This window comes from Caretta caretta, chromosome 12 (genome assembly GCF_965140235.1).
Source record: "Caretta caretta isolate rCarCar2 chromosome 12, rCarCar1.hap1, whole genome shotgun sequence".
NCBI lineage: Eukaryota > Metazoa > Chordata > Testudines > Cheloniidae > Caretta > Caretta caretta.
In genome coordinates this window covers 11,433,250-11,449,298 of record NC_134217.1, presented here as the reverse complement: position 1 = coordinate 11,449,298, position 16,049 = coordinate 11,433,250, and the positions used below count along the sequence as shown (strand labels likewise).

At 43.5% G+C, this 16,049-nt stretch overlaps 1 protein-coding gene across 1 annotated transcript in view; it reads left to right on the top strand.

Moving 5' to 3' along the window:
* The window catches only part of LOC125645347 (galanin receptor type 1-like), a 33,299-nt gene that overhangs the window by 15,726 nt on the left and 1,524 nt on the right, over positions 1-16,049 (top strand). The gene's annotated exons all lie outside the window — the stretch shown is intronic.

Below are 16,049 nucleotides of genomic sequence, written 5' to 3'. Positions count from 1 at the left end.
CCATGGTTAGTGGTTCAACCATCACTCCCTTCTGCCTTGCTGCCTGACTACCATAATTTCAGCCATTATTAGCTAGAGTGGTTTTGTTCAATGTTTTTTCCTCCCCTGTGCAGAACCAGCAAAAATAAAACCAGCTTTGTCCTCGGTATCAGTGATTTCAGCTCTGCAGCCTGTAACAAGACTCTCAATTGAGTCTAAATTAGCTCTTTTATTACACAGTGGAGAGAGGAAGGGTCAAGTGGTGCCTATGACCCTTAAGCAGGGCCCACACCACCAGGTTCAAGTACCTATCCCCACCCTCTCTCAACTCACTAGGCTTTGGAACCCATGTCCCCTGCCTAGCAAGTGCCATTTAGTTGAGGGTGAGTCCCTCCATAGGGATATGCCAAGTCCAGTTCTGCTGCCCTCCAGCCAAGAATTTGTCATCCCGACAAATCACACTCCATATTATACCAAATTCATTAGTTCCCCCAAAGGGCCTCAGGAAACCCACTATGGCTTTCACAAGCCTGTGAGCTAAGTGTATTGGTTCTTCACTAGTCACCTCAGGTGCATCATAAGTTAACCATCTTACTGGCCTTATAACCCTGTCTCGCCTATGGAGAGAATGGAACAAACTAAAACTGATTCAGAGAGCGATGTACTGAATTACCACTGACTCTTTACAAAAGCAACGAACGCAATTAGTGCTACCAAAAGAGTACAGAACCCTGGTCATGAAGGCCCTGCATGATGATTTTGGACATTTAGGAATGGAGCGGACCCTGGAACTTATTCGTAGTAGGTTCTATTGGCCCTGGATGAGACATAAAACTGGGCTACTCAGCTATCCTATTTATGGTATTTCTATGGCCTCCATTACCATAGTAGTCAAGAGCCTCACAATCTTTAACACATTTAAACTCACAACATCCCTGTGAGGTAGGGCAGTGCTACTATCCCTATTTTACTGATGGGGAACTTTCTTTCCCCAAAAGACAAGCAACTTTTTCCACTTCAGCAAACTGTGCAAAGTCCCAGCACCGCCAGACTTTAGAACTTTGCAAGGTATTTGCAGCACTATTCTACCAACTCACCCCTAGAATCTAGCTTCGAGAGAGCTTGAGCATCTCTCTGGGGAAGGGAAAGCAATAAAGAGGGACTTGGAAGAAAAGCCATTTTATGTTCGTAAGTACAGTCGTATCAGAGGGCATAGCTATTGTTTTGAAAGGATAATACCAAGCTTGGATAATACCATGTTGTTGTGTATGGTATGTATAGGAACTCCCCCATTTACACAATTCTTTGTTTAAGTAGAGCAGTTCCACTTCATTATTTCCATTTATCTAACTGGATTTAGTATTTTGGTTAAACTGGTCACCAGAGCTGTAAATGCTCTACACATCTTACTGCTATTAAATCTACATTTTTCTTCATTAGTTTTAATTAGATTCCTTTCATAACCGTCGGGATTGACATTGTTCAAATATTTATCTCCAATTATCCATCCACCAAAACAAGTTCTTTGGGAATTCACTTTATTTGCCTGACCTATACTTGAAGGACTGCTCTAGAATTCAAGACAGTTGTCAGGTTATGATTATGTTGGCGTTTCATTCATATCTGAGTTTCTGAAGGTGCACACAGTATTAATACAGTCGCTGTGCTTTTCTGATCTGTTTTGCTTCCACCAACACTCACATAATTGAAACTGAAACATTCTAAACCTCTTAACGGTTCATAAATTTAACGTCTGTTTAATTCCCCACAACTGAAGTGTTTTAAACAGTGAATAAAAATCCCCTTCTCCTCAAAGGCTTAGTTTTTGGTCTTGATTTGCAAAGTCATAACTGCACTTGTTCTTCAGGGCCAGCAAGACCCAACTTTTTAAACATAAAAGACAAGCAAGAAAGTTTTTACACATCATGAAGCAGCAAAATCGGCATGAACCTTTTTTCCCCACCCAGTGAAAGGTATTTGTGAAAACCTGATCATGTTCCTGAAGGACAGAACATTCTCCAGAAAGTGATAGTAATGTATTGTTGTAACCATCCTGACTGAATGAGGTCAAACTCAAATATAAGTCAGGTCTGATAACAGCAGCTTATTGTAAAATGTATTCTTTCCTTTACTTCTGGAGACTTTAGCTGTGGATCTTGCTGATTGTCAGAAAGTCCCTTTCCAGCTGCCCTCCTGCAGAACGCAAGTAAATCCTACAACTCTGTAACAACATATATCTATTATTCAGACCATGACAAGTCACTGTCTGTTCACCACCAAGTGGGCTGATTAGCAAATTGTGTGCTTGATTCTGCACAATCTCCATGTACATGTGTGTTGTACTCCCACCGAGTGCTTAGAGTAAGGGTCTTGTATCCAGTTCCAACTTTACTTTGAAACCTAGCCCAGAGATGTGTTTCATACTGAATACTTGAGCTCAGCATACTTGACAGCATAAGTCCATCCATGGCTATAATGTAAGAGATACATCTCAAGGTTTTTCTATTCAGATACTTCATTTCAAACTTAGGGCACGGGGGAAACTTTGAAGGGTCTCACATGATGGATATTAGTCACTTTACAGTATTGATTTTCAAGTGTTTTCAGTCTCCTATTCCAAAGGCAGCCCTCAAGCAGCAGTAGGGAGTCTCTGAGAAGTCACTCTCCTGTTTCATTTGGTGCCACAACCTGGTCCCAGCAAAAAAATAAAAGTCGAGGATCTCAGTTCAGTATGTTAATTTGCAAGTATCATGAGCAGAGTAGTTTCACAGATCCACAGGGTCTGGTCTATGCCCCAGCCTGTAACCAGGCCCTTGGGAGTTACTCCCCTCCCCCGTTATTGTGCCAAACCCCAACGTTCACACAGCTCTACAGGGGCATGCCTGTGGCCTCCAAGACTGAGCCTAGGGGCTGTAGTACTCTGGCTTCACACCTTGAGCTCTGCCCAGTGGGTTCAACTGACACAGACTCCTGGTCAGAGGCTTTTACATTCTTCAGGGACCAATGAACCTCAGCAAGTATTTTCAAAACAGAATAGGATTTAGTCAACGGGAGCACTGCATCGGAAGGCCTTAGGTTAGCACAGAGAAATAAAGGTTAAGACATAATCCATTCTGGGCAAGCCACTGCAAGCAGCCATCCAAGCTGCCATGGACTCCATTTCAGGCTCTGTCTCTGTCTTTGTCAGTCCAAGGCGAGAACTCTGTGTCTCTCTAGAGGGAAGCATTTAACCGCACCATCAGACACCTTCCCCTTTCTTCTCAAGCTGGGACCTCAGTTCAGTTTCCTTTTGGAGAGGTGTGGGGGTGTAGGAGGGAGATCTCTTTCCACTTGGTTGCTAGATATGGGTGCTCTGGCCATTGTGGCTTCTGCTGTCTTTTTGGATTCTCCATTGACATGGGTCAGTTTTGAGCCAGTTGTTTAATGATCCATTCAGCCTGCCTGTGACAGTTACATGACAACAACTCTGTCTCCTGTTCAGCCCCAAGAGCAGATTTATCCCGTTTGCACTGACTAGGTAGCAATGCTAAGTACAGAGAGAAACTGAGGCACATACAGGCATAATAAATATTACAGAAAATTCTCACTTTGTCACAATAAGGAAAGCTCGGCCTCATGAAAGTTGGACTGCTCTTGATAACTACGTTTTCCAACACTTCCTGTTGAAGTATGTGATTTTTTAGGACTTATTGCTGCTGCTATATTAGTCTGCTTGAAACTGCAGATCTGCTTTCCAAATGCTATTGCTGCCCAAGAGAAAAGGAAGCCTCACCTCATTCATTATGGTTTGTTGACTAAGTGTTGTATCTGTTTTCCACCACATGTGACGAATACAGCAATGCCTTGTATAGAAAACTAGCAGAATTCCTACAGATGCACCTTTAGTGTTTCTACCATTAGGCTTCTTCTCCCAGTATGACTGGCCTTCCTTGGTGTCAGACACCTCGTGCTCAAGGATTCCGTTGTCTCTCTTCTATAGCTCTGTAAGCGGAGTCTGAATGAGCTCTCCGCTGACATCTAGTGATGAGCTGTGGAGGAGGACTTCAGGAGCTGATCCTGTTTGCATGGGCACACCCACCCTGCCTAGGTGCTCAGCATGATGGCATTGCTTGCCCAAATGATCACTTTTGGCTGGTGTTGGATCCCCAGACTCCTTGTTGGGTGAATTGAGAGCAGCAGAACTGTACTTGGCATAAAACTTTCTTACAGACAGTATTATGGGTATCTGACTCCACATCCTTGTTCAGGAACAACAAAATATATACCAGTTAGTGTTCTATCAAAGTATTAATGGTTGCAACTTGCCAAAAATACCGCATTAATTTCTCTACTTTTTTGTAAGAAGGAACAGGTTCTGATGAGGATTTTTCTTAGCCGGTCTACAAATAGAGCTGTGCAGATTACCAATAAATCCTTCAATTTTACCTCTATTTTTCATTTAGCAAAGTACAGATGTGTTAGAGCTTCCAGACCAAATGCAATATCATTGCTCAGTTCAGTGTGTAGCAAGTAGGTGAGTGTTTTAGTAGCTCATTGTGGTAGGCACACAAATCCAGCAACTGTCATCCCTGTTTCAAAGAGCTTAGAATCAATCTCCACGGAAGATATACAACTGTCTCAGCCATGCAGTTGGTTTATGTGCATGTGTCACATAGCTACAGGGTTAAACTGACCTTGAGTGAAATGTCTAGAATCTGCACCAAAATGTTCATTGCTATTGTGAATTACCAGATGACATTCTAGCAAATGGAGCAAGCTTGAGATAGTTTCAGACTGCATCAGTCAAAAATAAGGGTAAAGAACAAGAACAAGGGGGGAGGGATAGCTCATGGGCGGAGGGATAGCTCAGTGGTTTGAGCATTGGCCTGCTAAACCCAGGGTTGTGAGCTCAATCCTTGAAGGGGCCATTTAGGGATCTGGGGCAAAAATTGGGGATTAATCCTGCTTTGAGCAGGGGGTTGGACTAGATGACCTTCTGAGGTCCCTTCCAACCCTGATATTCTATGATCCAGAATCACAACAACCTTGATAAACCTGCGTATCCTACAGTGCTTAGCTCCTAATATTGTCACTTAGGAAAGGCAGAACATGAAAGGCTTGATCTAACTCCCCAGCTACCTCCATGAAATGATGAGCAGTAGTCTGGGATTTAACAAAAGGATGCATGTACTCCCATTCTAAACATACCAGAGCATAGTAGGTTTCTGGGGACTTGAGTGATCTGTTCTGCATATTTAATACAAGTTTTATTTAATGGGATACATCTGTTTGGTTTACATTCTTTGCTCTTTTGTCAGTTTGACGGGAGAGCTCTCCCATCAGCTTAATAACTCCTGCCTCCATGAGAAACGGTAGCTATGTCAGTGGGAGGAGATTGATGGGGGACCAGGTAACAATCTTCAAATATGTGAATATCCGTTATAAAGAGGACTACGACCAATTGTTCTCCATATCCACTGAAGGTAGGACAAGAAGTAATGGGCTTAATTTGCAGCAAGGGAGATTTTGGTTTGATATTAGAGAAAAAAATTCTAACTATAAAGATAGTTAAGCACTGGAACACACATCCAAGGCAGGTTGTGGTATCCCCATCACTGAAGGTTTTTAAGAACAGATTGGAACAACACCTGTCAGGAATGGTCTAGATTTACATCAGCACAGGAGGCTGGACTTGATGACATCTGGAGGTTCTTTCCAGCCCTGCATTTCTATGATTCCAGGTTCCTTCTGTGCCTCAGCTTCCCAATCTGTGAAATGGGGATAATGATACTGGCCTCCTTTAAGTGCTTTGAGATCTATAATTATGATATTATTTTCCTTGAAATGTATATACAGAGCTAATCCAGATTTTCATCAGTAAATAGAAAAATCTGGTTCTTTGTCTTTTTCCTGGAGCCTGATACCTGCCCAGCCAAAGAATCCATTCCATGTTTTTCCCAAGACCTTGCTAGGCCAGGACTTGAGTTTCAGTGATTGATGTGGGCATTCAACCATGGTGGATGTGGTCAAATCTGACAATTCATTACATTAATAAATACTTCTTACAGTACTAATGGCTACCAGTGAGCTGGCGTACAACAGCCACATCCTTCCTAGTCCTGCTATCCTGATGTCAGACAGTCTAGGTAGGAGCAGGGAGGGTTTCAGAAAATTAAAATATGGCCATTGGCCTGCTGGATGACCTATGGATTTTACTAGTTCCACCAGTCTTGACTGAAACCATGATCAAGTCACCATTTGTAAAATGGGTGTCCAGCGCACATCACCTGAGTGACTGCCCTGTAGGAAGACTCCTTGAGAGTTGAGATTACCTTGAGTTCCTGCGAAAGGCTCACTCCTGTGGGAGGCAAGTAACGCTTGAACAACATGGACTGTAGTACACACAGTGCCTCAGACTTAGTGAGGCTTATTTAATGACTTTGTGACTTTGCACTTCTATCGCAGCTCTCAACAAAGGGGATCTCAAAATATTATGTTACCAAATCACATTGAATATTGCAGGATGGTGAAAGGCTCAAGGTTGACATTGGAATGCCACAGTCTCTCAGATCTCATCTATATGTGGACACAGTTTCATGACATGATTCCTTCCACTTAAATCTTCAGGAGAGCTAGTGCATGTGGGTGTGAGGAGGTCTACTCCTGCGTGCCACGGAGCCCAAATCTGGGTGTAGACCTGCCACTACCTAGATCTTCTGCCATTGCCCCTTGTTCTAGTGTGGGTGGTAAGAACAGCTGTAGCAGCCAAGACCTTGGGGAAGAATCCTTTTGATCCCCCACAAAATCTCCCTGTGCCAAGTCCACCTATTGGAGCTTGGCACTGATTTGAACTTCTGGCAGGAGAGGAACTATTCCACCCTTATGTCCCTTCAATTCGGTTTAAGTAGTCAATTACTTTCTTTTTTCTTTTTTTTAAAAACACCACTATAAATTTGCTGTTAGGAACACGCTTGTCAGAGTTAAGTGTGAGAGCAGTTAGCAGTCACTTTCCCCGCTACCACCATGTGTGTTCCTCTCTCTGGACAGACTGACACCTGTGCTGCGTCCCACTGCTCCCGGCATACTTGTAAATATAACAGTTTTGTTGGTTAGCAGTAGGAGGTGTTCATGCGACAGGCCCTCAACAACTTTTTTGGACAACACAGTGCTGTAGTCCCTCTCTTATCAAGTGTTGTAATCACGAAGCACAACGTTAATAGTCGGAGCGTAATGCTGGGAGCTCAATAGGAAATTCCGTGGTCTCATCACAAGAATGAAATTGGAAGTCTTGCTTGCTTTCCCAGAAAGGCAGACCAGGGTGGGTTAAATGCTACTAAGGCTATGTCTACACTGGCAGAGTTACATCGCAGCAGTTACAGCGCTGCTCAGAGAGCGCTGAAGGGAAACTGCTGTTGTGTGTTCACAGTGAGCTGCCTGCGCAACAGTGTGTTCACATTTGCAGCACTTGGATGGGTATTCGGAGCGGTGCCCTCTGGCTAGCTATCCCACAGAGCACCTCTTCCTCTTTGGCCGCTAAGAGTTGTGGGAAGGTTGAGGGGGTCTTGTCCCAGTGCCCTGTGATGCATTGCTTTGCATCCCAGCAATCCCTGTGCTTCCATCTGCATTTGGTGTCATCTTTCAACGGTTTGTGTATTGCGTGCTCTGCCTCTTCGGTCTACAGGAATGGATCCCGTATTGTTGACCAATATGCTGCTTGGTCTCACTCACACGTTACGAGTGGCAGTGAAATTATTCCTTAAACTACAAAGGCAGGAGGAGTTCGACATTGATCTCGCCACATGTAGTAGCTACGACACGAGATTGCTTGTGCATTCATGGAGATGCTGACCACAGTGGAACGCTGCTTTTGGGCTCGGGAAACAAGCACTGAGTGGTGGGATCACATCGTCATGCATGTCTGGGATGACGAGCAGTGGCCACAGAACTTTTGGATGAGGAAAGCCACATTCATGGGACTGTGTGAAGAGCTTGCCCCAGCCCTGCGGCGCAAGGACACGAGAATGAGAGCCCTGTCATTGAAGAATCACATGGCAATTGCACTGTGAAAGCTGGCTACTCCAGACAGCTACCGATCGGTCGCTGACCAGTTCAGACTGGGAAAGTCGACTATTGGACTCATATTGATGGAAGTGTGCAGGGCCATTAATTGCATCCTGCTCCGAAAGACCGTGACTCCGGGCAACGTGGGTGACATTGTGGATGGCTTTGCACAAATGGGCTTCAATAACTGCGAAGGGGCGATAGATGGCATGGATATTCCAATGCTGGCACCAGACCACCAACTACATTAATCGGAAGGGGTATTTCTCTAGGGTTCTCCAGGCACTTGTGGATCACCATGGCCGTTTCACAGACGTTAATGCAGGCTGGTCCAGAAAGGTGCATGACATGCATCTTTGGAACACTGGCCTGTTCAGGAAGCTGCAAGCAGGGACTTTCTTCCTGGACCAGAAGATCACCATAGGGGAAGTTGAAATGCCCACTGTGATCCTGGGAGACCCTGCCTACCCCTTAATGCCTTGGCTTATGAAGCCATACACAGGGCACCTTGACAGCAGCAAGGAGCGGTTCAACAACAGGATGAGAAAGTGCAGAATGACTGTGGAGTGTGCTTTTGGCCATTTAAAGGCCTGCTGGTGCTGCCTATATGGGGACCGGACCTGGCTGATGACAATATTCCTATGCTTATAGCCATGTGCTGTATGCTCCATAATATTTGTGAAGGGAAGGGTGAAAGCTTCACTCAAGGCTGGACTGCAGACGTTCGGCGCCTGGAGGCTGAATTTAAACATCCAGAGACCAGGGCTATTAGAGGGGTGCAGCGTGGGGCCATAAGGATCCGGGATGCCTTGAGGCAGCACCCATGGAGGTGGGGTCGCTCTAATACAGAGTATTTCAGTGGAGTTTAAAGGTCTGGCTCCTTTTTGCCTCCTCAAATATTTCTATTTAAAGATTTCAAATAATGGCAGGAACATAATAAGCCCCTGCCAATTTCACGTGAAATACTAGAGATTATAGTGATGCTGCTCCAGTGCGCTGAGGAACCGCTAGATATACTAGTACAAGTGGCGTCATTTAATCAGTTCACTAGAAAATTATCCCCTTTCTAGGAAAATAATTACATGTAATCCACTTGAACACATAATAAGGATCTGTGTTAACAAAGAACAGTGAAACTGGATATTGAAGTTGCATCAGGCCAGTGCATTAAATATTATCAAGCCAAAACGAAGGCTTGGGTTTACCTGACCTGGCTTTTTAACCAGCATTGTTTTGCTGCTACATCATTTTTTGTGCTCTTATGACAACTCAATGTCTGTCTGTATATAAACAATGTTGCATAAAGGTATTAAGGTGGTTTAAAAAGTGTAAATAATTATAGAATACTAAAATTATGCATTTGGAGGGGAAGATGCCCTCCATTTCCCTTTTTGGGTTAAAAAAATTGGTTACTTTAACTTAATTTAGACAGCATGCGGTAGAAGGACTGTGGTGCTTTGGAGGTTCACCCAGACTGGTTTGGGGTTCTGTCACCGCCTGCCTTGTAACCCTGGGTGCTGTGCAGCTTTGGTTCAGAGCCCTGACACCAGCAGCCTGCTCACAGCATCCTCACACTGACTTCCACCACCTTGGCTATTCCTTGCAGGGTGACACCAACAACCCTTCCTGTCCCAAGCCGCCCCAAAACGGTCTCCCCTGCAGTGTCCATGCCCAAGAAGTTAAGTTTGCTTCCTCCAAAGTGACAGCACACATCAGCCTGTTAACATAGGACTTGAGTACCCAGAAAGATAATAGAGAAAATAATGAAGCGATTTGCAAACACCTAGAAGATAGTACGGTGATAAGTAACAGTCAGCATAGATTTGTCAAGAAGAAATTATGTCAAACCAACCTAATAGTTTTGGGTTTTTTACAGGGTAACAAGCCTTGTAGATAGAAGTGCTCAGTGTGGTATATCTTGACTCTAGTAAGGCTTTTTAAACCATCTTGCATGACCTTCCCATAAACAAACTAGGGAGATATAGGCTAGATCAGTGTTTCTCAAATGCAGCCACCATGGCTGCAAGCAGCCACCGGGGCTTTTCTTGCGGCCACAGCCTCCTGGTTGGTGATGGGGGAGAAATGGGGGCTGCAAGGTGGATTTGGCTCTGCCCCCCCCCCCACTTGAGCCACTAATGTAGGAGGCGGTGGGGCTCAGGCTTCCTGCCTCAGCCCTGGTGTGGCAAGCAGCAGGCTCTGGCCACACGGTGGCAGGCTCTGGCCAGGAGCTCCAACCATGGGGCTTTGGCTACACAGCAGTGTGCTCCATCCCCCGGCCACTGGCCTTCAGGCTCACACACACCCTTATCGCCCCTGGCCCCCGCTGCCACCCTTGGCCCCTCACCATCCATCCCATCACCCTGCCCCCACTGTCTTCCTTCCCACCTCCCATCCAACACTTAATTTGTCCCCCAGCTTGCCAGGGCTAAGTAAGTCTGCTATGAAAAGTGATATTTGTGTAGTTAATATCACTTTTCACTGCCTCCCAGCTAGCTAGCTAGCCTCTGCTGTGAAAAGTGATATTAACATACAAATATCACTTTTCACAGAAGCAAACTTACTAGCTAGCAAGTCTACAAAAAACAAACAAACCCCACAACCAAAAAAGCAAAAGAAACAACAACAAAAAGACAAGAACATGCAAAGCACCTTATTTGTGTTTCTATTCTGTTTAGGGCCAGTAAAGAATGGAGACAACTTTATGTTATTACTGAGACTGCAAAAACACCCCTATATAAATTACTGTGATTGGACATTTGTTTTCCCTAAAGTTAATTAGCTGTTTTAGGAAAAAATTGTCAAAGTGTCCACCAGTGAGAGTCGGTGGCTGCACTCTGAGGCCACCAAAAATTTTGTTGTGAGAACCCCTGGCCTAGATGGAGCTACGGCAAGGTGGGTGCATAACTGGTTGGAAAATGGTTTGCAGAGACTAGTTAGCAGTAGTTCACAGTCAAGCTGGAAGGGGACAGAAAATGGGGTCCCATAGGGATCAGTCCTGGGTCCAGCTCTGTTCAATATCTTTATTAATGATTTAGATAATGGCATAGAGAGTATACAAAAAAAGTTTGTGGATGATACCAAGCTGGGAGAAGTTGTAAATGCTTTGGAGGATAGGATTAAAACTCAAAATGACCTGGAGAAACGGTCTGAAGTACATAGGATGAAACTCAATAAAGGACAAATGCAACGTACTTCACTTAGGAAGGAACAATCAATTGCATACATACAAAATGGGAAATGACTGCTTAGGAAGGAGTACTGCAGGAAGGGACACAAGGGTTATAGTGACTCACAAGCTAAATATAAGTCAACAGTGTAACACTGTTTAAAAAAAAAAAAGCAGCAAACATAATTCTGGGATGTCTTAGCAGGAGTTTTGTAAGCAAGACACCAGATGTAATTCTTCCACTCTACTCCACACTGATAAGGTTCTGTCCAGTTCTGGGCTCCACATTTCAGGAAAGATGTGGACAAACTGGAGAAAGTCCAGAGAAAAGCAACAAAAATTATTAAAGGTCTAGAAAACATGAACTATGAGGAAAGATTGAGAAAATTGCGTTTGTTATGCTGAAAAAGAGAAGGGGAACAACAGGATAAATTTTCAAGTACATAAAAGGTTGTTACAAGACCGAGTGACAAATTGTTCTTGTTAACCTCTCAGGATAGGACAAAAAACAATAGATGTAAATTACAGCAAGGGAGGTGCTGTCAGGGTGGTTAAGCATTGGAACAAATTGCCCAGGGCAGCATCTCTCAAATTGGGGTCTGCGAGGGTACTCCAGGGGGGTATGCCAGCCCCGCTGATCAACTCCTCTTCCTCCCCAGTTACACTAAAACAAAACATGCTTTCTAGAGACTAAAACTTAACTTCAGCAAGTTACAAGCTTTGTCTAAACAGTTGCTCGCTTATAGTCAGTTCCAGTTAGTCTCTGGTTTTCCGGCCAAGAGGATCCACTTTTCATGAGCTCAAAGGGCACTGCTATCCCTTTGTTCTTTAGATGATGGATGCCAAAATAGCTTTTTCTTTCTGCTTATATTTCACAGTCTGTCTGTTTCATGAGACAGGAAGGCTTCCTGGGGGTGTAAGCCCCATCTCCTCTTGTGATCATTAAGTGGTCTTCCTCCCTGTTCATTAACTTGATGGCTTTGTTTACCTTCTATATTTGTATGTTAATTTGTATGTTTTCACCATTCTCTAAGGTATTACCTGGTTCAATTTACACTGAAAACACAGGGAAACAGGAGAAATGCATTCCTTTGCCTAGAACAGGCTGGGATTATACGCTGCTTGCAAAATACCTATTCAGAACATATTTCCAGCACACATCTATAATTCTTTATTTACTACCCATACATACATTACTCAATAACATTAATGATCAGGGTATTATCAGTTTGTATATGATGCTGTATAGGACACCTTTTAGATACAGATTATAACAACAGTGTGGGGGGGGCAATGAATGTGTCAGGCCTAATGTGTCCTCTGCAGTTTGCACTGCAGAGCTCCCTGGGTCGCAAGGGCAAAAAACACACTCCTATATTTCTGCAAGTGTGAAATTCTTGTGGCTATGTTCTCACCACTGGTTGATGCAGTAGTGCAGCAATGACTGGAACAGATAACTGAAGATGGACATCATCATGATCAATTTCTCAAACACCACTGCCCCTCCTATTTTTTTTTAAAGACTCCTGAGGCCAGATTGACTGGCTCTGCGTAGGGGCTAATGGTAGGGAAAACACAAAGAGACCTCCCAATTCTCTGTACCCCTATACAGGAGTTGGCCATAATGTGGCTAGGGAGCAAAAAGCCTTCTGTTCCTTGCTAGCATTCTCCATTTGTGCTTACCTCAGGATGCCAATAAAAGGGAAATCTGCCCTCCCCAGTCTGTCACCATCCCCATGCTCTGCTCCCTTTGCATAAGTATGAGGAGCAGAACTCCCTGCCTGTAGAACTCCAGGCTAAGAACTGGATGTGAAGAGATCAGGGTGTCATTCTCCTTCCAGTGGACCCCTTGAAGTCTGTGGGTACAGAGAATCCCCAGTAGTTTCAAAACCTTCTGGTGGAAAATTGTTTCCATTGACAAACTTCCCAAGTGAACGGATAGAGACTTGAGAGGGGTCTCTGCGCAGGGAAAAAGGGCTAGTAACTTTTTAAAATGTAAGCTTAGGCATCTATTGATGTGTTCCCCCTCTGCTTTCCAGAACAGTTCCATAGTGACGTTAAATTCAAAAGTTAACCAACTAAATTAGGCTCCTGGTTCTGAACATTCGATTGAAATTAAAGAGCAGTACAATTTTAACTCCTCCCCCTTATTCATGTATTTTTGCTGCAAAATGACAAAATAGGTAGCCTTAAATCACTAAACACCTCTCTTTGTGTCATTAATCACCTACTTATCAAACTCAGGTTTTCTAGAAAAACTCTACCTCAGTCCAAGATATAAGGATGTAATGGTCCCTTCTGATCTTAAATGCTATAAAATTACAGTAAAGCAGATAACTACAGTAAATTTTTTAGAGCATGCAGTATTGTAAAATTCAAAAGCTTAGTAGAATATTTGACGGTTCTCAGGGTAGCCAGAACTCTGAGTCACCTTGTTACCCCCCTTCTCCAGCAGCAGGCAGACTTGCCTGTGCTTAAGTGGGGGTCAGCTGCCTGTGGAGGCTTGGAGCTCCGGGGACAGGCACAGGCAGTAGGGGTACCCTGCAGCTCCGTGCGGCAGGAGACAGCTCCTGACCACCGCAGGCTGAAGACATGGAGGTCGCTGGAAGTCATGGATTCCGTGACTTCCGCAACCTCCATGACTAAACCGTAGCCTTAATTATTAACAATATTGCATGATGTATGTATGGTTAGTGCACAAAGAGTTACATAAGTGTCCTGAAAATATGTTCCTTAAATATAGTCAGACTAAGCACTCTAAGTAGAGCGTATAAACAGGTTTGTGCTAGACAAAAAAAAGTGGATTCACCAGTCTACTGGGTCAAGCTTTGTAAGCCAGAGACAACGAAAACACATTTGCATCTAAGGTAAACAAAGTAATCACATCAGTAGGATGAGCTGGTTTTCAAGAAGATAGCATGACCTCTGCACATCAGCATGGGAGAATTTTATCTGGTGACACACTTTAAAAGAATACATTTGAAAGGTTTACTGGACTATTAGAAGGGAAGAGAACCCCTCAGTTATCCATCACTTAAGGGGCAAGAGGCCAGCTCTCCTGGAATCCTTTAGCCAGGGTGGAGTGAAGATGCTGAGAATTGGTTGTAGATGAGAAACTGCCTGAGACCAGGATTGTAAACTGCTAAGTTTTAGACCCTAGAAAGCATTTTTTACTTTTGTTTTGTTTGTAACCATGTTTCTTTTTCTCTTGGTTAGTATCACTTAATATAGGATACTGTGAGCTAGTGAGGAAATATCTCCTTCTGCCCTGTCTTATTTGTAATTCAGAATAACCAACTTATTATCCATATCTTGTTTTCAGTGAGCTTAAGGATATTTCAAAGTTTTGGGGAGAAATGGCTTACTGTACAGATCATTGCAGGCTGACATACCATATGAACTGCTATACTGAAACAGACCAATTCTCCTTGAAATCTAGTATTCTGTCTCTGACAGTGGCTTAAAGTAGATGTGTTTCTAGGAAAGCACCTTGTATGTTTTCTTGCATTTGTATGTAATAACCTGCCCATTAGGGCAGTAGGTTTCTTCCTAAGTTTATGTGGTTGGCTTATTTTATGATACAGGTTTGTATCACTTCAATTTTGATCCTACATAATGTAACTACAGATAGGATATTCCTGATGCTACAACTTATATAAAAGTCTCATCCTCTCAATCCTGCTAGGCCTTTGGCCTCTCACGTGGCAGTTCCACAGGTTATGCATTGTGCAAATTATGTCTTCTCCTCAAGTCTTAATTTCTTGAAAATTTCATTGGGTGTTCATTGCCTCCGAGCAGCATGGGTGATGATCCTGCCAGATTTCACAGTAATTACTTAACACTTTTACAGCACCTTCACTGACACAGATCTCAAAACACTTCAGTTAGTTTATCCTGTGTCTTTGGAGTATTATTTCAACTTTTATAGACTGGTTCCTCATGTTATAGTTAAGTGACTGGCCTAAGACTGCATGGGAAGTTTGTGGCAGAACTGAAAACAGAATCTTTGTTACCCAAGTCCAAGTGTGTTTGGGCTAGAAGACCATCCTCCCTGTTTAAGGCTTTGTCTTCAATTCAAGTTTGTTTTTTTTTTATTTACAGTGAAAAAACACACAAGTGATAGAATTTTACAGTGAGCTAAGTGGAGACAACGCACTGGAAGGGTTTACCTTGAGGTAGCTAAACAAGGTCAGCACTGTACCTCCTTCTGGGCTTGACCTCATCTAGTTTACATGGCAGTAAAATACAAGTGCCTTGTCTTCTGTTTCCATAGAGGGCTAGCTAACACACAGTAATTATCAGCTGGTGCTAAAAAAACAAAAGCTCTTTTCCTGTCAGTGAGCCTTTACAAGTAGGAATGAAGATCCTGACAACTTATTTAGGAGGCAACCTGAAAGCATGAAGAAAGATGTGAGGGCGGTGGTCTATCAGGTTGCATTCTTCCTTCTGAGAATATATTGAACCAGAGTTCCAGCAGTGTATTAAGGGTTATGGTGGCTTGAATTTCTTTCAGAGAATAAAAAAATCATCCAAGGTCCTGACCTGAGGTAATTAAATCTCATTATTTAACCTGGGTCTGTTGGTCCACCTCAATTCCATTCCACCTATCCAAAATAGTGTTCCTGTGTTTCATTACACAGCTGCTGCATTTCAGTGATGGGTGAAGTGGTCCACTGCATACAATACCTATTAGTAAGCACTTCAGAGAGCTTTGAAAGGCAGGCACTATAGATCTGCATAGTGGTAACATTAATGCTCTGCAGAGTTCAAAGAAAAGCATGAAACAGAACTAAATGTGGTATTGTTTTTAGCATTTTGAAAGCATAGGATTTGTCCTACTGGATTTGATCACTGGTCCAGCAGT